Source organism: Coturnix japonica, chromosome 3 (assembly GCF_054131305.1).
Source record: "Coturnix japonica strain WE chromosome 3, WE-NBRP24, whole genome shotgun sequence".
Taxonomy (NCBI): Eukaryota; Metazoa; Chordata; class Aves; order Galliformes; family Phasianidae; genus Coturnix; species Coturnix japonica.
In genome coordinates, this window is record NC_140665.1 from 71490998 (window position 1) to 71515143 (window position 24146).

The 24146-nt window shown below is 42.2% G+C and overlaps 1 protein-coding gene across 7 annotated transcripts in view; it reads left to right on the top strand.

Annotated features, from left to right (window-relative positions):
• BACH2 (BACH transcriptional regulator 2) overlaps positions 1-24146 on the top strand; it is a 178022-nt gene that overhangs the window by 135296 nt on the left and 18580 nt on the right. The window lies entirely within an intron of this gene.

The following is a 24146-nucleotide window of genomic DNA, read 5'->3' on the forward strand; positions in this document are numbered from 1 at the left end:
AGCAGCAGTGAGGTGTTGAGTGACTGACCAGCACAAGGAGTAGGGAGGCAGAGGGACTCGTGCTTGGCTTACCTTCAAGACCAGAGGATGGGACTTGATAACACAGTCTTGGGTTTATGAAACTAAAGATCTGAAACACAAAGATTTATTTTTCTATGTGTTTTATATTAGATGGTATATAAAAGAAAGCATTCTTCCTATGCAACCACAAATTATTTCTATTTGAATAAGCCCCCTTTAGATAAATGAAGTACTGAGGTTTTACATTTTAATATATATCTCAAGGTCAAAAAGTCCTAATGAGTTAAGTTTCTGCTCTTCACTGCTACAGCTCCGGTAAAGTCCATGCTTTTGTACAAGCAGTCAAAATGGGTCTTAAGTTTTTCTCTTTACTCTGAAATTGCTGTGCTTCACCTCAGCACATGCCACACTCAGTTGAAAAGTCTTTACCTTTTTCATAGTGGAAAGGAATATCCTTGGCCTATCAAGTCAGATATATGCAGTTACTAATTCCTAATTGTACATACATTTTCCACATGAACATGCATCACTAATAGCTCCATGGAGTCTGATTTGCTCAGTGACTAGTGTGAATAGCTGTGTGTAAGGTGGTCAGTTAAATAATTTCCTCACAGATGTTAGTCACTGAAGCTAAAGAGAGCTGCCTGATGCAGATCATTGCTTCTTGATAATTGCTTGGTTAAGAAACACTCCTCTGCTTCTGCTATTGCTCTTCAGGTTGTATACTGCGGTAGGTTCCTGTGCTTAGATATGTGAAGTATCTCCAACAAGGAAGCATGTTGGAGCTGCTCACAAAAGGAGCTGCAGCACCTGTGATTTCTTGGAGGCTGATGATATGAAGGGAAGAACCATCTTATATATATAGCATTGAAAGAAGTTATCAGGGTCTTTTTCAATTCACAATCTAATGGCTCTTCCCTAGGCTATTGTTTTAAGTCCATGGTCATTACATGACCATTCCGTAGCAGAGCTCTGGAAGCCCACAGATTTTTTTCTAGAGGTATCTTTGAAAACTGACTTAATTTCTCACATAGGGAGTTATGCTAACAACAGTGGAAAAATTTCAGACAAAAGTAAAAGTTAGTCTCCTTGGCCAATATGTTGTTCAAGCTTAGAAACTACTTTCATTGGCATACAGTTGTAATAGTGAATCAGAGATCACAAATTGTTTTTAAATACAGTCTTCACAGTTCAAAACTTTCCTAAAGGTGACAATCACTCCTAAATTAACTACGATATTTTAAAGTCAGTCATGCAAGAATTCTGTTTTAAATTGTGTTGTGGTCTGAAAATTCCTAAAGTACGAAATTATGGAGAATGAACATTATTATTATTTATCAAAGGCTTGATGCTGGATCTGGATAAAGCTTTATATATAAAGCCTTTGCAGTCATGTAATGTTGGCATGAGGAAGATTAACATGAAAACAAAAGAACCTCTTTTTCGTTATTCAAAGAAGTAAATCTGCCACTGAAGACTGGATTGCAGAGGGTTTCTTTTTCATTTTACAGCATATTGGGGTCTTTTTGTTAATCTGGCATCCAGACCTTGTTAACTGTTGTCTAGATAAGCAGCAGACAGATGTTTTGTACATTATTTCTTGTTTATATCCAATTACAGTAAGTGCAGGCTTTATGATATGCTCATCATTTCAGTAGTGAGACATTCTGCACACGCAATATGTATGTACAGAGTAGTTGAGCTTACTGGATTTCAAACCAATGTAAAACCCTGTTTTGGACATTCCATGTCACTTCAAACATGACTTGACGTGACTTAGTTCAAACCTTTTCCTAATCAACTTATTTAAACTGAGTCAGTATGGAGCTAATTTTGCACTGATTGAAGAGTTTCCATAAACCCTTTCAAGCCGACACCAGTAATTCAATTTCATGCTACACCTCTTTTTAAAGCAGCATATTTCAGTGTGTAGATAAGTGCTTGGAAAAACAGCCATGAAATAGCAAGTGCTCAAATGTGGTTGTGGCATGCGAAGTGTCAGGACTCAGAGCCGAGACCGAGGGCTGGAGCGTGTCAGCTGCAGCTCCATGCAGCTCATTAAAAAAGGACCCCAGTAGGTCTTAACTTCTGCACTTTCCTCTTCATTTGCAGTTTTGGTAAACAACTGCAGTCTCATGTGCTTTTCACCCTGGGTATTTTATAGCAGTTGTGCTCTTTTCATCTGTCAGCTTCTGTTAAACGCATCCAAAAATTAATATTTTCCAAGACTCAAGTTTGAAGCTGTAAAGTTACTCACTTAATCCATACCCCTAACTGTTGTTTTGTTTTATTTAATCACAAAAACTGGTCTTCCTTCCTTTAACAAGGCACTTAATTAAGCTTTTAATTCATGATAAGAAGTTAAATGGCACTTATGAGGCATTTTTAATGGTTTCCACTTCCCATCCAGATTACAAAAAAAGGTGTGATAGAGAGGCAGACACGGCTGTCAGCCAAGGGTATTGTAGGTCATGCCAATATTAGTTGGCAGCAGGCCATTATCCAATTAACATTGCTTCATCGCTGCAAGTAATAGCTCTTGAGTAGATGATTGAGTCATTCATGCTGTAGTGGTACTCTACTTTCCTTGAGAAAGAGCCAGTGATCTGCAGAATAGGCTTTTTATTTGCTATTATTACCTGCCCAGCTTTCCTATTAAAAGTGCACAGGAGCAGGTCTGGCTGGGCAGGCTGAGAGCTGGGGGCTGGCCAGAAGAGCAGTGCCTGCACAGACACCGTGCACACCTTGCTTTGAAAACAGACTTCCTTCCAATGAGGAAAACACTGGAACAGCAGCAACAAACCCCCTCTGTTGTTTGTGACTCCTACATCTTGGAAATGAAATTCCCAACCCCACTTGGGTTTCTGTGTCTTTGAGGTGTACACTTAAATAAAATATTCATTATATTATTCCAGATCAATCTTCTCTGTAGGAAGGGATGTGTGATGTGCTTGGGGAGCATTTCTGTTGACCTGCACTGCTCTTCCTTACAATTAACAGAGCAGTGTTCAAAGCAGAGGTCTGCTGGCATACACTGTGTGCTGAATTGCTCTGTGTCTTCATTATTTTTCTGCTTACCAAAGGCTCCTGTGAAATCTGCTGTTTCCCTGTGAGGTCCAGCCATGTGAAATCTGTCATCTGGTCCTTCAGCTGAGACTGGCTGGCTCCCTCACATGGTTAATCTTCAGAAGAAGAAAAGCAGGATGGGAGATAGATTTGGGTTCAAGGCTGGCGTTGGAAGGCTAAGGCATGCGGCACCTTGGGTGGGATGGAGCCAGGCAGCTAACATTAGAATCTCTCAGCGCTGATGGGGGAGAAATCCTGGCAGCTGTTAACCATCCATGCCAGCCCACCAGCCTGAGGAAAAAAAAAAAAAAACACTGGGAATTAGCCAACAAAAGATGATTGGGTTCAGGGAAAAATCAAAGGCAGGGTGCAGGAGGTCAGCTATTACATACCCCCACTGCTGACAGAGATTAGTATTCTTTTTTTATCACTCTAGAAATAACCAGTATTCTCTTACTTTGCCTCTTTCCTCTCTCAGTGTGCTGTGTGTATGTACAAATACAGTGTCTGTAAGAAATGCGGTGACTGAGCTATGAGTGCTGTGCACAGGAGTGTGGAGTGAAGGAGGTGATAAATATGGGAACAGGGAGCAGGGGGGTAAAAAGCAACTGTCTGCTGCATGCCTGTTTCCTAGCTAAAGGGCTGGTGTTAAACAGCAGGATCAACAAAAGACCCTTTTTCCTTTGGGGCCCTATTAATACGATGGCTGCTCCAAAAATAATGCCTCCTGTTTTATTATGTTGACCCGTGATATCAGGGGTGTATGTTGTTGGCATGGCAGTAGAGGAATTTTTCCCACCAGTATGCCATGTCATTTTGTTGCCATGTAACAGAGGGCAAGCAGGGGGGCAGTCTGACAAAATGGCACCTGCAAGAAGCAAAGATGTAGAACTGAATTCCTCCATGTGGAGAAAATGGCTCCCCTCGACATTCACTGATGTTTGCTGAATGTTTATGAAGAGCAAACAGTGAATGTAAACACTGTGAGGCAGTGGATGTTGCATTTCAGCAGTGCTTATCAATGCAAAAGACAAGTCACATTCTAGACAGTCACAAACAGCTGTCACACCACAAAATGAAGAGCGTCTCAATCAACTTATCCATGCAAATCAGCTAATGGCCATGATTACATTGAAAAATAGTGTTTTGTAGCATAGAATTTGCTTTATCAAATAGTGTTACTGAGCTCTTTGTTGTCATTTCCATGGAAATAAATAGGAGGCATTACTTTCAGAGCAGTTTACATATTAGGAATAGCTATGGTTAGTTCTCAGCATAAATGTGGTTTCCTCTTTCCGTGGCTGTATCAGCCAGCAGTGTTCCTTGCAGATGGCAGCACTGGCCTGATTGACTTCTGCTGTGGTGATCTGAAAACCTTCTGCGGCCATATCCACACTAAGGCTTTTGGCAGAGCAGCTTCAAGAAGTTGTGGTTGTCAGGCTTCAGACCAGTTCACATTTCAACCTCCCCTCAGCAATGCCACTCCAGTGAGTCCGTATGGATGAAAGCTGGCTCTTTGCTTTCCTAAACTCCTCTGAGGGAGTGTGGTATGTTTGCTGCTCATGTTGCTCATATGACTCCTAGTGCTAGCACTCATCACGCAGAGTGGCTGGAGGCTACGGGTCCATATTGAGGATAAAAATGAGCATTCCTGTACTTTTTGAGGTCTTCGATGGTAATGATACTAATTCAGGAGAAACCATGAGACAGAAATGTTTTGTGTGTGTTGCACGTATAGCACAATACCAGATAGAAATGGTGTATTTTGTTTCTAGCAGTTGAGTGATAAAACAGACATGAGACCATCACTGTTGGACAAGAAATGCTATCCATTTCTTGCTGCAAAGGCTCCCAGACTTGCTGTACAGGGATGAAACAAGCCACCTCCTTGTCATTCTGTGTGATATAATTCCCATTGTTTTCTGATAGGAGATGACTCCCTGTTCATCCTTTCCAGTGGAGGACAGTCAAATACAACAGTAACAAAATCCATGCATGCATGCATGTAAACGGGAGAAAATCTTGCAGTAAGCTCCTTTCCCTCCCTTTGGTGGTAGCTGTATTATCTATTTATTGATTCAAGTAAGCATATAAAAATATACTGTAAAAGGAGATATGGAGGTTAATGCAGAGAAGGAAATTCTCTGCTGTGATAAGTGGGCCCCATTTTGTTGCCTTCTTTATACCTATGCTTGTTGCTGAGGGTACGCCTGGCTGATTGGCTGGCTGTGCTTGTCCTCAGTATTGCAAAGGAGCTTGTAGTGTGGAAACTGTCCTGCTTAAAAACAGCAAATTAAAATGCAAAAGACGTCTTAAAAAGTAGAGGCAGACCATGCTAAAGGCATGAGCAGAAACAGTAAGCGTGTATTGTGGGTTAAATATTAACAAGGGGGAGCGTTTGCTGTATTTAAGTGTGTATTTGGGTATGACTAAAGCTGAAATGGCCTAACTGTGGTTATGAGTTATTCCTTTGTGCTGGTAGCACTCTAGCTCTGTAGTCTGAAAGACATTCTGCATTTCTCCCTTCTCTTCTTTTGGATCTCTTACCTTTTCCTTTTCTCTAAAAATAAGCTTTGAAATGTTTTCACGTTGGAAAAATAAGTAGCTGCTTATTAGGAGTCCAGAAATACCAAGCATTTGGCATTTGAATAAACAGACAGATAAAGCCCAGATAAGACATCCCTCAGCTTCACCACAACTGACACCAGAACCTGTAGGATACTTCCTGATCCCAGTACCAAGTTTTGCTTTGTTAGTATTCCCAAGACCCAAAGATGATAAGGTTTTATTCCTGTACAGCACTTTCTGACAAGAATTCCCCAGTGAGTAATGTTATATTGTCTGTTTTTCTCAACTACCAGTGAAACTGATCACATTATGGGGTGGAATACGGCATCTATTCAGATGATGCACTGCAGCAGTCAACAAACACAAAGAGTAGGAAGTATGGTTCAATTCAGAGATGAAATACAGATTTTAGGTGAGCAGAACGCAGTTGAACCCTACTAGGATTTGAAAATAAGATGTTCTTTGTGAATTTTATAGGCAGGCTATTGGTGTTTTTTATTGGTATAAGTAGTACTTGCTGTTACATGTGCAGTGCAAGCTCTGAAGAGAGAAAAAGCTGCTTTATTCCAGTTCAGGTATTTTGAGCAGCACTGAATTTTCATCTGTACCACTTTATGGGAGGCTGCCAGCAAATAGCTCCAAGTCCCAGCTCAGTCTAACACTACTAAAATCTGTATCCTTGGGCATTTTATTTACCTTATGGAAGTAAACAAATACAAGCAGCTGTACTTGGTCAATCTACAACTCTTTCTATCCCAGGTTTGGTCTGTTTTAAAAATGAGATTTAATTATTCTAAAGGGTTGAGATAAGGTTTGAGTGGTTGTTTTAAGACTTAAATAAAAAGAGAGTACCAGGTCTATCTATGTTTTAGTTCACTGGAGGAAGCTATCATGAGAGCCATTGGCAGCTGTTTTGAAACCATACTGAGTTCAACAGAAAATTCAGCATATGTTTTTAGCATCAAATGGCTTAGTGATGTGTATGACTCCACATTATTTCCTAACAATAAGGCAGATTGCCATTGAGAGGGACATGCTTTATGTACTTTGGAGTTTGATGCTCAGTGCAGATGTAGTTGGGTAGGATTTAAGGTCCTAAGATTACATAGATCAGTGCTGAATGTAAACCTCCCTGTCCTTTATGTCGTTTAATCTGACCTTAAAAGAATGCTTAAGTGTAGTTGTCTGTTTCCTGCACACAGAAATCTTCTCTTTTTTAATTTTCTTTTTTGTATTTCTGGATTAATGGTTTTTCTTAAAGCTTGTGTCATGCATCTTTTGGGTCACTGAAGAGCCAGTGATGGAGGCTTTAGAGGACATGGTGGAGAAGAGAAGGTTAATTCATAATTGAAATGGCATTGGGAGTTTCCTGCTGTAACCCAGAGACTGCCACCAGCTTGGGACCCACAGTTATAATAGCCATAGATGGTCTGAGGAAAGCAGAGAATTGCAGTACTTGTGCTTACAGTCAAACCATTAAATAAACAAGGTGTCACCTAACAGCTGGAACTGAAAGGTATCAGCTCTGAAGTTAAATAATGCTAAGATAAAACCTTCAGCAGAAGATCTTTGAGGTCTCTCACGAACAAATAAAATACTGTCATCACCTCTCCACAAATGCTGTGGTGGAAATTGATGCATCAGATAGGAATTACAGCACAGGTCTATGCATCAGGTCACTGATGATCAAATCACCTTGTGTGAACCACTTGGATAAGTTTACTTCTCTCTAAACTCTTGGGTTCATATTACCTCACAAGGCAATGAACAGGCTGACCCACAGCTGGCAGCAGCCAGGGTATCCAAATCCAGACTCACCAGGTTATCCTTCCCTATTTTCTTGCCTGTGTATCTTTTAAGCATGCAGGAGGCACTGAGGAGATTTTCTGATTGGAAGACCAGCTGCAGCATTCCTCAAGAATGCTTGTCTGTCTGAGTGGCCTTTAGGGGCAGATAGGCTCAGTCCCAATATGTGAAAACCATGAGTTCTCAACACTGCCCAAATAAAGGCATCTTTGTTTTGGTGTTGAGGCAACCATACCTGAGCAACTTGATCTACTGAAAGGCATCCTTGTCCATAACAGGCAGCTTGGAACAAGAGGATCTTCAAGGTCCCTTTCAACCCCAACTGTTCTTTGATTCTGATTTTGTATTTAGTTGAGTATGTATTTGTGTTTGGTAAGACACTTGGTCCACATTCTGTCCTGCAGCAGCTGCTCACTGTTCCAGAATAAGACTTCAGTCTGTGCCCTTCAGTTCGAGAGCTCTCAATTTCCTTGTAACAGCATAGCTAAATGGCCAACACCATACCTTGCAAACCCCAGCTTTATGTATAAACTTCTTGAAACTATTGTCCTGTGTAAGAGTGAGTCCCTGGAAAGCTTTTCTTCCCTTCATCTGCATTTAGGATGCACTGTTAGCTGGAGCCAGAAAGTAAGTGAAATGAAAGTGTATAGACTTACTGTAGAGACTATAGAGGACTTTGGCAAATGTGATCCAGGACTGTGCTTTGTGTTCTGTGTGCTTCCTTTGGTTCCCACGGTGTCAAATGTACTTGCTAAAGCCAGTGCTGAGGTGTGTTTATTGGGTAGTAAAATAGAAAAGAGACCATCCAAGTAAATGAATTGACCCAGAAATGGGCTTCAACAGTGCTAGTGGTTTAAAAGAATGTGGGCATCCAGTGTATCGTGCATCAAACACTTTACTCGCACGTTTACTTGCTTTTGAATTGTGATAGGGGCAAACTCCCTTCTTTATGTAAGTACCTCTTAGTTTGTGTTCCCAGAATGGGTGGGAATACAGTGCTAGTGTTTCAAGGTAAAGAGACTAATTTAAAGAAAAAAACTGTGCACGCAAACTTTGCCCATATAGTTCTCAGTTTCAACAAAAACTACATTTGATGAAGTGTTCTGGGATTTGTGTCAGACTGTCAGCTAACTGGCTGAGGCAATGCTTTTGGCTGTATAAAGCTCTTTTGCCCATGCTTGTGGGAAACGTGTGGTTTTTTTCCTTTGAAAACCAGACGTGTGGTCCTCTGTTTCAAGGGCCTACAGCTAATAAGAAACAAGTCTTAAACAACTCTAAAAGCAAAATATCTTTCCATCTCTGACCACACAGCTGTAATACAGCGTGCCTAGCCACCTCTCTCTCCATATACACAGGCAGCCTTCAGAGAAAATTTCCCTGTCAGGAGATTCTTGGTCAAGTGAAAACAGAATAAGCTCAAGTTATTTCCTGTTTCTTTCAAAAGAGGGGGTTGGAGCCAGTAACCTTTCAAGACAGGAAAAAGCAGAGCGAAGACTAATTCTGACAACTTCCCTTCTGCTTTCCACAGAGGACTAGTGCTCACCTCTACTTCCAGTAGGGGAAACCAGGCTTAAGGTAGATGTGTCTCTGCTGTCATTCCATCTGCCTGTTGAACTGTTTGTATTTTTTTAGACTGCAAATGTCCATGTTCCCATATGTATGCTATATGGCTTTTATATGGTTTGCTTTGCTTCCTTTTCAAATATGTACTTCATCATTCTCATATGGGATTTTTTTATGAGCGTTCCAACTGGAATTATCTGTTGAGCTAGAGGGCACAGGCAGGTAAATTTTTTGAAGACTAGTATTTGATTGTGTTTTGATCTCTGTCTTTGGCTGATACAGAGGCATGGTGACCCTAGTGGGAGCCACTAGCACTGCTGCTCTTCTGGACTTCCTTCATGCAGAAGGAACAGAACAGACTAGTGCTGCACACTGTCAGCTAATCAGAGGGTTTCCAGTCATTCTCAGCCTTCAGGATCTGGACTAGTTGTATCACTGCCCTTGAGTACCTGACTTTGTTCTCAGATAGTTTTACTGTGAATTATTTGTTGATCAGTCAGTTGGTGTCTTTTTCTAACTGTTCCCCTTAGGCAAAGCTTGCACCATTGTTGTCTTCAGAATATTTTTGGGCTGGCTCATTTTTGCATCTATGCCATTTTTTGGTACCTAGCCAAGCACCTTGTTGAAATTCCAGTTGCAACTAAAAGACCAAAAAGTAATTTTAAGGTCTGGAGGCACGTAAACCCTGTTCATGTGGATGAAACCCTGTCATGTCTCCCCAGAGATCTGCTGAGGATCAGGTTGGAGTGGGGCTCTGCATTGTGCAGAGAGCAAGATGTCTCTATGCCCAGTTCTGCTGGGACTCCTGTCCTGCTGCCACTGAACATGGGGTGTCCATGTGGGAAGGGCTTGAAGTCTGTTCACACTTCAGGAAAAAAGCAACTTCATGGCAAGCTGGAATTTCATCACCTCTGTATGCATGTAGGGCAGGCTCTGAGATAGCCTGGCTCAATACCATCAGCTGCATCTCATTCTATTCTGGGAATGAGAGCAGTGCTGGAAATTACATGGCTCCAAAAGATATTAGCTTTACTCCTTTTACCCCCTGAGAGTTAGTCTTCTCCCTAGGGTTGTATGCTAGCTACAACTAAGGGTATCAAGAAGGAAGAGTCACTGTTTTACAAACCAGGCAGCAATAAGAAATGCTGTGTCTATTTGTTATCTGGTGTCCATGCGGCTGATCAGCTCTGTGTGCTTCCTCAGTGATCTGATTTACCAGGTTTTATTAAAGGTCCTTGAGAAGTCTTCATGGCAAATGTAGTAACCTTGGCAAGGTCTTGTGTTGCACCATACCCTGCCCAGCATTCCTGTCATTCTTCCCATTTCCTGCCCTTTACAACACAGCTGCAGCTTTGGACAGCAAGTGCATTTTTTATTTCCTAAACAAATGAAGTAAAAGTTGTTGTTATTTGTTAGGGGTTTTACCACATGCTGTTGAAGGGGGATTTTTGCTTTGTGAGGCTATTTTGTGGATCTATTTTATTTCCTCTTTCACCTGCCTTTCACAGAATCACAGCATGGCTGAGGCAGGAAGGGACCTCTGGAGGTCATCTGGTCCCATCTGCTGCTCAAGCAGGGACACCCACAACCAGTTGCCCAGGACCATGTCTTTTCTACTGCAACACTAACTTGAATCTAACATGACCGTACATTTAGACAGAGACAGCACTTGGCCATGCCTGTTCCCTAGAGGCTTTAAAATGCTGGCTGCGACACTGCAAACAAATTCAGAACTGTTCTGGCCGGGAGTTACCCCCAGCTCTCTGCATGTTAGCTCTCCAGGCTTTATTTTATCTACACTATTGGAGATTGTGGAGTCACAGCCTATGTCTAATTGTTATGCATGAATGGGAAATATTCCTGTACTTATTTGCATTCATTAGCTGTTGGTAGTTCCTCTGTTGAGGTCTCTAGCCTTGTTTTTACAGTGCTTTTGGCAGTGTTTCTGCACTCGGTGTGTGAATTTTTATGATCTGTTGCATGTTATTCATGCAATTTCCTGCCCTGTAATGGTATCAGTTTTCCAGACACAGAGGAATATGAACTAAAACCCAGGAGCCTGCATTAGCATAAAACGTCCCAGTTCTGTCAGTTTGATTAATTTGTCTCTTTGTCTCCACTCTATATGATAAGTGCTATTAATGGTTGCAACACTTCATATGTCAAAGTCTTTCTTCCTAATGACTTGAAAATGTGGTTTATTTCCCTCTTTTTTGTATTATTTTTCTCATTTAGCATTCCACTCAAGTATAGATTTATGCCATGCTCTTTCATTATCTTACTGGTTGCAGCACTGGAGTGATTACATATGGTGTAGGGTATGAGCAAAGATGCGATCCCAGGGGCAGCAGCTGCTGATGCAAGCTGAAAATAGATCCAGTGTATGCTCAGCACTTTTCCCAGAGGTCTTTTATTTATTAGTAACAGTCTTGGTACAGGACAACTTGGACCCTCATTTAGCAAGATGACTTTTTGCCTTTCAAGAACAGTGCAATGACTTTGCTCTATTTACTGACTGCTGTGTAATTTTTTTTTCTTCACTGCCTCCTATCTAAGTAGTGACTTAACCTAACATAAATTGTAATATAATCCTGATTTATAATGAAGTAAAGAAACGACAGGCTCCATTTGAAGTAATGGAACTTGACAGATCTAAGGTTTAAATTAAATAATCCTATTTGTAAGACAGCATTTGTACATGGTACACAGATTTAAAATGAACTTCGGTTCTTCTTCAGCAATTCCTTCACCATTTTCTGTTTTCCCTTCCACTGGGGCTTCTCGTGGAGCAGAATTCATTTGTATATTTGTCTTCGCAAATGTGTGTAGAACAGTACTTTATTTTCTTTCTCTCAACAAAGCAGCTCTCATGAGTTGTTTCACAGAAGAACTCTTTAATTAAAGAGGAAAAATTAATGTAGGTGACTTATTCAGGGCAAGCCACGTCTAACCTGTTTAGGCATCCAGAAGAGGCCAACTGATGCATAGGATGAGAGGGAGGATGCTGTGGGGGAAATCAGGAGGAGTGCTACAGTGTGGTTCTTCTCCACCAAGGAGCAAAGGCTCATCCTAGCCATAATATTTATGGGGGGGACAGATTACCCCCACCAAAGTCTCCTTCCCCCACAGCTGACAGACAGGGACAGGCAGGGCTGCCGCAAGCTTCTTCCTGCCTCAGCACCCCATCTCACGTCTCGCTTGCTCTGTCACGGCATTGTAGTGATGGAGTTAGCCAGAGCCCTGGGCTGTGCCAGCCTACAGCCCTGTGCAAGTACTGGGAACGTGGTGACGTGCTGAAGGTGGGGTTAGGGGAACAAAAGGCTTACAGATGCATAGCAGAGACCAGGCAGGGAACATGAGATACTAGGCAGATTGTGAAAAGGGCACACAAAAAGGGGCTATGGAATAAAAACACTGAAGGCAAGCTGCAGTTCTTTTCTGACTTAGATTAAGGGAAATCCCCTTTCTTTTGCTCTCTCTTGACATTGCATTATTATCTTCCTTTCCAGTTGTATTTTTGGTGCCATCCCTGTCTTTAACTTATCTTTATTTTCTCCTCATCAGCTGGGTCATGATCCCTCCCCAAGAGCCTGATGCGCGCTCACCCTGGGGCAAGTTTGTGCTCTCAGGTGGAGAGCCTGATAACTTGGCTCATGTTTACCACATCTCCCACCTGTTACCCCAAATCATGAGCTTCCCTGCCAGTCTTGATGGCATCTGTTTTGTGCAGACCTTTCCTCAGAATGGCAGGGTTGGTTCTGCAGCTCAACGGGAGCCTGTCTGGAGGAGTTCAGTGCCAACCTTCACCATCATCCCTCCCTTTTGATGGTCAGATACAGCTGTGGTGGCCTGGTATGAAATAGCTAATCAAAGTAGGGACTTTGCTCGATGCTTTTATGAGAAAGTGTCTTTAATTGGGATTGGAGACTGATGGTTCCACAGGGCTGGGTGGGGAGGAAGGAACCGGGGAAGCATCCTTGTGAAAACAGGATTCACAAATCAAAGCTTCAGCGTGACTACCCCAGAATAAACAGCTTCAGGACCTCAGACCTTATTTCTCTTAATCATAATTATCTTCACTAATGAACAGATGATGACACCCTGAATCAACTGTAGCAAGAAACAAATATGTGAATGCTGCCCCTGCCTGCCAAGGAAGGTGTTGCTAAGAGGACAGACTGGGAGCTCCCCTTTCTTCTCTTCAGTCATTCTTCTGTTCCCCAAGACATTAAAACACCCTTTCTCCATGGTTGCAGGGAAATAATAACTTCTGTTAATTAAAAACCTAACCCAAGCTCCCGATTGCTGTAAGTGAAGGCTGGAGCTTGGGAGTGTCACTGGGTGCTTAAGGAAAAGCAAGCACTCAAAGCAAAATCAGGATGGGTTGGAGGAGGGTTCCTGCAGGAAATGCCATGGATTTCACATGGGCTGTTGTTCCCTTCACAGGCAGAAAAAGCAATGAGACCCATGAATAAAGGTTTGTAGGAAAGGTTAAAGTTTCTGCCTATGTAGAAAAGAAGATTTCTTCTTGGTGACTCCACTGCTACTGGCTTCAACCAGCCTCAGGCAAAAAGTATGTGTTGCTACCAGCATAGTTTTCTGACTGTCTTAGAGTTAATAGGGCTGCATGCTGCAGGACTGAAGGCAGAGTACAATTCTGCAGACATAGAACTTCAGCCTGTGCTGCCTGAAATATGCTAATTCAAATTGTCTTTATAAAAACAAAATAAAACAGAAAGAACCAATTCCAGGCTGATTCAGTATGCAAATAAACTGTTTTTCATTACTCACAGCACTCATAAATGTGCACTGGTGACTGAGATGGCAGAATAACACTTCACTGTTCATTATTTTATCAGGCAGTGATAATTGTAGTTAATATTTTCTTAGTAGTGCCTCTAAGAGTTTATTTATACTGTTAATAATCTGAGCAGCTGTAATGATGCCGGCTGCCAGAACTGTAGCCTTTTAGAAGCGCTCTAGTGTGATAATAATAATAAGACGGTAATAGAAATACAAGGCGAAAATGATTTCAGAACAGATGGGACTAATTCACTCCCTCTCACACACACCTTCACCTTCTCTTGCCTCTTTCTCACAGCGTCCAGTGTGGGTGTATACAGGCATATATCACCACACATATGCACAAAGAGTTGTTGAAGTTCCTGACCCCTCCCTCCCAGAACAGGGAAGCTATAGGTCAAGGTGGAAATGCTGTCTTTTTTAATACATGGAGAACACTTCTGAGCATCTTAGGACAGGTGATGTTACCTAAGTCCCAGAAATTTAAAGGCTGGAGGGAGGAGCAGGATGAAAACTGGAACAAATACAGCATTTGGCAGTTTTTGTTTTAAAAATGCAGTGCCTGGAGGAAGCTGAGATATTTACACGGGGTTTCAGCTTGCCTGTTAATAATTGCGTTATTATGCCAGAATAGTAAAGCGCTTGACGTTTCTTTCCTCCCACAGCCCCGAAAAGCCTCTCTGGCTTTGAAGTATTGGGGGAGTTGCTGGGCTCTGCTCCCTGCTCTCCCAGCACAAGGAAGTTTTCTGTGTTGTGCTGAGCTGGCACATGGTCATGGGAAGTGCTGGAAGCTGCATTGTCCGCAGCAGCTCACAGCTCTTGCCAGCCCTGGAGCATCTGTGAACTGCAGTGGTGTGATCGGGCTCCAGCTCCTGAGCCTGCTGCTGCCTCAGCTCCTTTGTCTCCTGTCTCCATTCCCTTCCTCATAGTGCAACCTGGTGCTTTTCAAAGCAATACATAGGGCAGCCTGTTTCCTCCTCTCCTATACTGGCAAAGTGTAACAGTAAGGTTTGTAGGGAAATCCCTTGCTGTGAAGTATTTCTTATTTTTGTACAATAATTACAGTATGTTTAGTACGCTGTATTACTATGTATGTAGTTCATTCACTTAAATACATTCTACTAGGATTGGGAGAGAGTATTTGTGTCATATGCCAGTTTTTCTATATTGTTATATTTGCTTATGTATTAATTGCAGCTTCAGAAACTCTGAACCACTCCTCCAAACACTCTCTGAATTAGCAAATTTCTACATTCAGCTTCATTTTCTTCCTATTTTGATATTTGCTACTTGCAGGCTTTTAGAGTTTCTTTTTTTTTTTCATTCCAGAAGTTCTCAAACTCCCTTTTGTTTTCCCTTTTCCTCCCCAGTTTGGCTCATGATATGAACCTAAACAGATCTTTCACAGACTTCTCTCTCACAATTTATATTCGGTGAAAACTTTCCCACTCCTTCCTTCGCCTTCCTCACTGCTCAACACTTTCTCTTTTTTTTTTCTTTCTTTTTTAATCTGGGGGTCAGTTTAGTTTTTCCTTTGCAAAAAAAATATGGTACTGATTTTAATTTTAAATCACAGCTCCACTTTACTTCTGATTATGCTCTTGGGTTAAAATCTGTTCCATTTCTTCCCTGCTGGTATCAGCATGGGTGGCATGTGCATCCATTGGGAGAAGGCAGCGCTTCTGCTTAGCAGCTCAATTGTGCCTTCCTTCATTATTACCTTCCGTGTTTCTTAAGGTACAAGCTGCATTGGAAAAAGAAGCGTACTGCAAACCAACAGATATCACAGCTACAATCTCCCTTGGCTTTGTTTTCCAGTTCATGCCCCAGTATTTAAACTGCTAATCAGTGCCACTGATTTGTAAGTGTTCTTTGTTGATTCAGGCATGTCGTTGCTGAGTTAGTCCTTTGGAGAAAAGTTAGTTGAAACACTTCCAATGTTCTTTCTAACACCTCCATGTGGAGCATGGACACGGCAGCCTAGAGATTCACCTCTAGGCTTCCTCACCTATTTCTGTCTGCAGGTGCTCCCCTGGCTGTACTTGCTGTATTTTCTATGTTCTCCAACTACACCCGAGACAGCCTCTAGCATCGATAACATGCACCAAGCTACCTAATTACCTAGGAAAAACTTGTCTCCTTCCACTTAGTGTTCATTAAGGTGAAATCTGGCCATTTTCTCCAAACAGCAGCACTTCCGTTGTCATTCCTCCAGCTTGTTTTACTGCATTACAGCCACTATTCTGTACAGTGTGTGACTGCAATATGAGTTACAGAGCAAGGTTCTTACAATAAAATCTGCCATGCTGTGACTTGGTGTGGACAAACATCCCTGTACGCCATGCATGCTGCAGATAAACTGACCCCAAACCACTGGGCTGGGTGTACCAGGGGCCATCTGGTATGATCCAGGCAGCGCTTCCCTGCCATGAACAAGCACCACATCTTCCAGTCCTGTAATGTTTTCTTTTTGCAAATATATTCACATACACATTTTGCACTGATGCCTCCTGTTTCCTCAGCAGAACTGTGTCAGCAGCAAAACATTCGTGCTTGTGTTTGGTGATTCCTACCTTATCTCTCAATAACCATTGTATTCAAGAAAGTGGAATTTGGGATGACTAAAGCTTGTGGCAAATTCAGTAAATTAATTTTCCATGAATATTTCTCTGGATGGGAAGGATGTTGAACATCACCAAGGATACCATCAGGATTTTCAAAAGCAAAATCTTTATTCTCATTTGAAACCAATCTCATTTTTTGAAGGGGCAAGATAATTCTAGTTGGATTTCAGTAACCAGATTAAATAAAAGTTGAAGTCTTAGACTGAAATAACCATCACAGTTGAATCAGAAATTACTCTATTTTGACTTTTACTGCTTTCCATTTTTTTTACCTTATTTCTAAACCATCTTCTGATTCCATCTCCCTCTTTGGTTCACCTGACATTCTTGGACCCACGCTCAAGAACCAAGAACACTTTGAAGCTGGCACCATTACCACAGTGAATTTGATTTGGAGAAACCTGTGTGTATTGGCTGCCTTAGCTTCCACCCTCCATCCCAAAGTCATGTGTAGGCGAATGCTGACATAACCAATAATGCGAGCATCGATCCTCTTGCTGCTTACGCCATCCTTGCAGCAGGCAATCAATTCTGAAGCACTTGCCATTCTGTCAGCACTGACGCACTTCTCAGAGAGTGACAGTCACAGTTTATAGTCATTGGTTTCTGCCCTCGGGGTGAGTTGGCGATGGGTGACCTCTACTTCCTCCCCAGCTCATGTTGCGCTGCCTCACAGAATCATAGAATCACAGAATGACCCGGGTTGGAAGGAACCTCAAGGATCATGTAGTTCCAACCCCCCTGCCTGGCAGGGCCACCAAACATACACCTTTACTAGATCAGGTTGCCCAGGGCCCCGTCCAACCTGGTCTTGAACACCTCCAAGGACGGGGCATCCACAACCTCCCTGGGCAGCCTGTTCCAGGGCCTAACCACTCTCCTAGTGAAGAACTTCCCCCTAACATCCAACCTAAATCTTCCCTCTTTCAACTTAAAACCATTTCCCCCTTGTCCTGCTATTGTCAGCCCTTTTGAAGAGTTTACTCCCCTCCTGGGTGTAAGTTCCCTTCAGGTATTGAAAGGCTGCAATGAGGTCACCCCGCAGCCTTCTCTTCTTCAGGCTGAATAAGCCCAACTCCCTCAGCCTGTCCTCATAGGGGAGGTGCTCCAGCCCCCTGATCATCTTCATGGCCCTCCTCTGGACCCTTCCACTGGGGATCATTGTGATACTCTACAGGCACCAAGTAGCCACAAGGGTAGAAGGGTGGCTACTGCTTCTTCCAGGTGGCAAAAACAAGGTCAGGCAGTATGGGCTATGCCAGCATGGCACTGAAGGGTGTGTTGGAGCCAGAGTCCTAAGTCCCTGATACTCAGACTTCTGCTGTAGATCATGAAATAAACATGGAGATCTCCATTCTGACAGACATTTGCACTATGACTACTTTGGTCCAGTGGTCCCAGGTCCTTGAGTGAGCACAGTCTCATGGGAGCTGACAGCAGACATCACATCCCAAGGCTGTCCATTCATTCCCAGGAGATCATTAATCTTGATAGCCATCTCCACTCAGCCTCCCGCTCACACCTTTATTTCCCGTGCAGTTTCAGGAGGTGAGGGTGAGACACAGAGATAAATAACTCCCAAACTTCAGGTTGCCCTTCTGCCTAAATCTGCATGCACTACTTGATGCAGAAAAGTGGAAAACATGGGCCAGCAGGATATATGCTTCATTTTAAAAGTGTTTTATAAAGTGGAAACAACAGCCTCTCTTCATCAGCCTTCTCCACCAGCAATTTTTAAGTTCCTCTCCTGCTTAAGAGCCCAGATGCTACAAATGCCTGCATCTGGTGCTTCTCACCCAAGCTGATTTTCAATAGTGTTGACTCATTTTAGGAGCTTCACGGCTTTGTGAGCATATAGGGAAAATGCCTCTGGGAGCTGCTGGTGAGAGCACATTTAAACACTGGTAAGCCAAAGGGGGGAAAAATGCACTGGCATTTCCTACACTCTGTCACTGGCCTGGGAAAGCACTCTGATCTCTGTAATCCTTGTCTGACTTTTTCCTGCTTCTCGTGAATTCCCTCTCTGTGTAAAAGGATCATCATTTCCAAACAATTTCTAATTGTGTGCAGGATTACTGTGTGCATATAAAGAGACAAATCAGGTTGGATGTTAGGAAAAATTCCTTCTCAGAAAGAGTGGTGAAGCAGTGGCACAGGCTGCCCAGGTGAGGTGGAGGAGTCACCATCCCTGGAGGTGTTCAAGAACCACATGGATGTGGCACTGAGGGACATGGTTAGTTGGCACAGCGGTGATGGGTTGATGGTTGGACTAGGTGATCTTAGGGGTCTTTTCCAACCTTAATAGTTCTGTAATTCTGTGAAACTGGAACATCTAGCACTGTGTATTTCACATGCATGGCTCACCTGTTTCAGCCTAGTAATATGTTTACATCTTTCAGATAGTTTTCCAAAACCGAATAACCTTAAGCTAGGAAAAATAGGCTCTGCCAGGCTTCACCATCCCTGGTAAAAATAACAAAGTAAATAACCAGGAAGTCTCTTAACTCTTAATGGAATAACAGCTCGGTGACTGATTTTTGTTATCAGATTACACTCTGAAAATAACTTATGCGCTATACTTGCAATCGGCTGCAAAAGAAAAAGAATATAGTGTGTGCTAATTTTAGCAAATAAGATTAGAGTTAATGTTTAATCCCCGAGACCTTCTTCAGGCTGTGGAACAAAAAATAGCAGCAGTTAACTGTCACTAATCTTATCTCCTATTTCTAGCATGTGTTTGATTATATAAGTTGGAGTGTTAGGAACATGCTGGCCGAGTGAGGTGGTTCATAGTTTGTTTTCTGCATCCTTGGGCTTATCAGTCAAACACGAGAGCTAGGATGGATTTAAGCAGTCTACACAGATGCCTTTAGACTGCACAAGCAAGGATAAACTGTTAACAAAATGGGTATCACAGTAGGGCATAGCAGTGTGTAACTAGTGGATTTATTCCACAAGAAATGGTCGCATTTCTCATATGTTTCTACCCAATTGTTTTAAATTAATATTCAGTTTGGGATTTGGTTTTCGGCATGTGAGGTTTGATTCAATTTTTGTTTCTTCCTTCACTACAAAATGGCTTAGTAATTAAATCGATGTCTGGAGATTCGAGATGTGAGTTTTCTAACTGTTTTTAGGTGCCTGATGATGAATTTAACCTGAAAATCACAGTACTAAAAATATAATCCATAATCCTACAAGTAGCTTGCATGCTTCAAAGAACACCCATCAGTATTCCTATTGATTTCAGCAAGACGACTCAAATGCACAAAGATAATCATCCACACGTGCGCTGTTCAGTCGGGACTTCTGCGTTCTCAGTGCATCCAAAGGTCTGACCATCTAATTCACCATGATGTGGTGGGATTTAGCAGCTAATGTGCTGCAGAGCTTATTGTAACCTGAGGGGTAGGAAAAAAGAATTCTTTGAGGTTGTCCCACATTCTCTTTATTTTAAAATAAACTGTTTTACATACATTTGCTGTTGAATTTCGATGCTGTTTTCTGGAAGGTGGTTGGCAATGTGCCCTCACTAACACAGAAACCAGGGCCAGAAAAGGCATACCAAATTGTCAAAGCCCACCCCACCAGAAAAAGGCTGTGCTTTGTTAGCTTTGATTTGCTTTTACTCAGACATAAAGTGTCCATCCTCTTTCCTGGAAAGCATTCTAAGATCTCACTGAATTCACCAGTAGGTTCAGAGTCAGGAAAGCTTCCTGACATTTTCACTTCTTCTGTTTCTTCTGCTTGCAATCAGCAAAGCCACCCCACAGTAAACTAGACAGTTCTCTGTTCTTGGTGGTAGTGTGCATCAGATTACTGTAAACCTTATCTTGCTCCATTTTAGATACCGTCTTGCCAAGTTTTAAATTCCTACATGTTTACAGTGATCTTTCCTTTCCCTTAATCACTTTTCCCCTCTTAAAATTGAACTCACATTTGCTAGCATTTTTCTGGGGCCAACCTGATCCAGATGCAACATTTCATACAGTTACCCGTCAGAAGCAGGGTTACCAGACATCCACATTTCTCTTAGAAACAACCTTTTTTTTTCCTCTTAACCCCACCCCCTCCCCATAAGAAATGTTGTCTGTGCAGAATTGGAGGATTTTGTCTGTTTGTCTGGGATTTTGAGACATCTGGCAGTCTGGGCAGTTGGTTAATGAGTATGCACTAATGAACTCTGCAGCACGCAGCACGTCCAGCCCATCCGCAAGAAATATCAGACTGATATACGCTCTGTATTTGGATCTGCAATGCTGCCTTCCTTACTAGCTTTTCTTACTGCTGACTCTCATCTAAGCTTCTTATTCTGTGACCGATGTTTTTTTCCTAGAATTAGACAGGGTTTTTTTAAAACATTTTAACACCAACTGCAGAAGATGTGGAGACAAAGAGTCTAACAGCTTTGCAGCTTTTTCTCCAGAAGGAAAAAACATTACTCGGAATACATAAAGGAAATATCATGAGAGACAAAGGAGGAAAATAAGGGAAGGAAGATTTCCTCACAAGGAGGTTTTAAGTAGAGTCTGGCAATAATCTCCCAAAGGAAGTAGTGGAAGTCTGATTGCTTAAATCGATTAAAACTAAACAGAGCATCGTACTGTACATGGCCCTGTGAGGAGAAAGCAGCATTGGGCTGAACAAACACAGGTTTTGTACGCTTATTTTCTACAAGTCCACTGTCTAGATTTGCTGGTAAATTCAATATGGATAATGCTGATTAACCACACTCTTGATGATGATTATCACTGCATTATTTCCAGCCCAATCCTCAGTATCCTGAACTCATGGGGGTATGGATATTCAAAACACAATTTCCCTCCTTCACTTTTTCTTCCAGTGCACAAGAGAAGTCCAGTTCTGAGCTGATTTGAAAGATAAGGGAAACAAGCATTTAAGAAGCTCATATCTTTGCTTTGCTCTCCTTGGTTTGTGCTTCTTGTTCTTTGTTCTTCTGGTCTGTGTGTACATGTTGCTTTTTCTCTGCCTGTTTCCTGCAGCCCGTCAAGTCCATATAAATGTTGCAGTAGAAGTGGGATAGAGGATTAATGGAAATGTTTAGAGGGCAGGAAAGCAGAAACTCGGTGTATAGGCTTGGATGAGGTGTTCTGAGGAGGCTTCCACAAATTAACCTGTCTACTTAGACATTAATTTACCTGGAAAATAAGGTTCAAAAGCAAATAAACCCTTGATATTTGACATCTTATTTATGGTAGAGGGAAAGATAAACAGATTATTGCTGATATTTGTTTCACCCATCCAGAAAAGGTCACTTTCATATGTAAATAGAGACGTATATCAGAGAAATGGTCTATTTCCTTTCTGTAACATAGATCAACTTGGTTTCGTTCATTGTTTTCACTGGGATGCATCAGTCAGGTCAAATCATATTAAATTCTGCTCTCGCCTCCTCCGTCAGAGATGTGTGATTGTGAGCTCTGCAGCTTTGAAGTCTCTCCTGCAAATGTGTGGAGTCTATTGCTGCATACCCACACCTCAGATGATGCTCTCCTGGCAAAAGTACCAAACGTGGGCAGTTGTAAGGCTGAGGGGCTGTGATGGGGACCCTCCATGGAGGCCAGATCAATACTTAGCTTCCGTCTACAGAGATTGAGCTGACTTCAGTGCTTACCAGTGACCTTTAGAAGCATTTACTATCAGAGTTATTGCTTGGGTAGTTTCAAGTGTTGGCACTTGAGAAATTCCCCCCCAAGGGCAATGAGAAGCACTGGTGCTTGGAAGGAATCCTTCCTCCTCTGGTTCTGTTGGAATGAGGAGAGTTGTGTCACTGAGTAAGATCTCAGCAGCCAGAATGAAGGTACATGCTGGACCAGCATCCTCATCCTCCTACACCTGGGAGGTCTGCAGAGCATTGCAGGGAGGCTAATATATGTGTTCTCGTGCTCCGTCACTAATGCACTCAGCACAGAACAGCTGTAAATCTGTCCTGCTCCTGTTCCATGCTGCCTTATTGGGAGCGAAAGCCTGAGTCAGCACAGAGATGGCCTTGCTCTGGAGTGCTGTGAGTCACCCTCGGGCTCTGCAGCCAGGGGAGGCAGGTGAAACCCTGGCCCTGAACAGAAAATGCTTTTAATTTGCTTTGCAGTCATTCCACCTAGTGGCTAAGGGACACCACAGCCAGGAGAACTGGCTTTGTGCTCCGCAGTCCCTGCTATGCAAAAGGGACCTGAAAACCCCAGCTGGTATTTATGGCTGCTCCTAGGGACCCACACTGCTGCTGAGCTTATGAAATGCATAATAACACTGAAGATCTTATCAAAGAAATGCTGTGAGTAGCTCATTAAGTTTCTGAGCAATTTTGTTAATCATACTGCATAGATAAAATGCAGATAGGCCTTTAGTGAGCTGATAATCTAACAAATAGGCAGAAAGTGTAACACTGATAAGACAGAGATCAGTTTAATAGCCAGCTGTAAATCTAGGCAGTTCTGAACCAGAGGCATATTGTAAGACAGAAATGTGCAAGTGTGTAAGTGTGTGCATGAAAATGTGCTGTTTCTTAAAATAGCAGATAAATAGTGCAGTAATATTATGTAAGGAAGAGCTATTGGGAGCGATTTTAGAAGTGTTTTAAAATATTTTTCTCTCCATCAAAGTCTACACCATTTGTGGTGTCTTCATAATCCAGCATCACAAGTGCAGGTGTGTGAATAACAAAGGCTTGTTTCTGGATGTCAGGATTTTCTGTAAAGATCTGTGAGCCCTACCACTGGTCCTCAGGCAATGTAAGAAATTTATAGGCTTTTCATTTGAACGAACCTAATTATTCACTTAGATTTTTACTGTTTGTGAAATAAGACCATCAGAAATGCATGCCCTGATGCCTCACTGTGCTTTGGCACAGTGGACTCAAAACCATCCTCTGCTGCTCCTCCATGCAGGAGGAAATACAAACTTTTTTGTGGCAGAGCAATTCCCTAACATATTGATTGTGATTTTCAAGCAAGAGAGGCATTGTGATATTCCAGTCTGTATGTGCTGTGCATTAAATAGCATTTAGGAGCAGGCAGTGGAAGCTCGGTGTCTCCCTTCGCAGAGTGGCTCTAGCAGTGACTGTGCAGCATCATTCTGACTCTCTGCACTGCTCAGCAGTGTTAATTCTATTGGAAGAAAATTGAGTTGTGGTCTTTCAAGTCTCAACTTAGTGATCCAACTACTGAATCTCCTTCTTGTGGAGATGCTGTTATCCTTGGTTGTGAGCCCGGGCATGTAGGTACCCTCTCACTGAGTTTTTCAACTATCTGTGTTTCTTTCCTGTTGCAGAAAAAACATATATAAGAAAAGTCTGTGCCAATGCACTGATGGTAGAGAATGAACAATATGTATATATACATGGCTTAGCAAGTTGTTTGCTAAAAGAGCATCTAAAAGAGCTAGAGGGAGAAAGCACATTTTTTATATATGACTTTATGTAAATATAGTGTAGATGGTGTAATGAGAAAAAAAGACAAGTAATGGTGCATAACTAAGACCCATAAACTCGTGGAAACAGTTGTTGCTCTTTCTCTGAAGAAAATGATGGAAAATTATGTACTAAGGTGAGACTTAGAGCGATTTGCATTATTTGAATTATGAGTATGGATTGCTTTCCTGTCAGCTGTACCTTAGAATCACTAAAGTCGGAAACAATATGAGAAGAAACAGAGTCCATAGGATGAAGAAAAGGGCTGT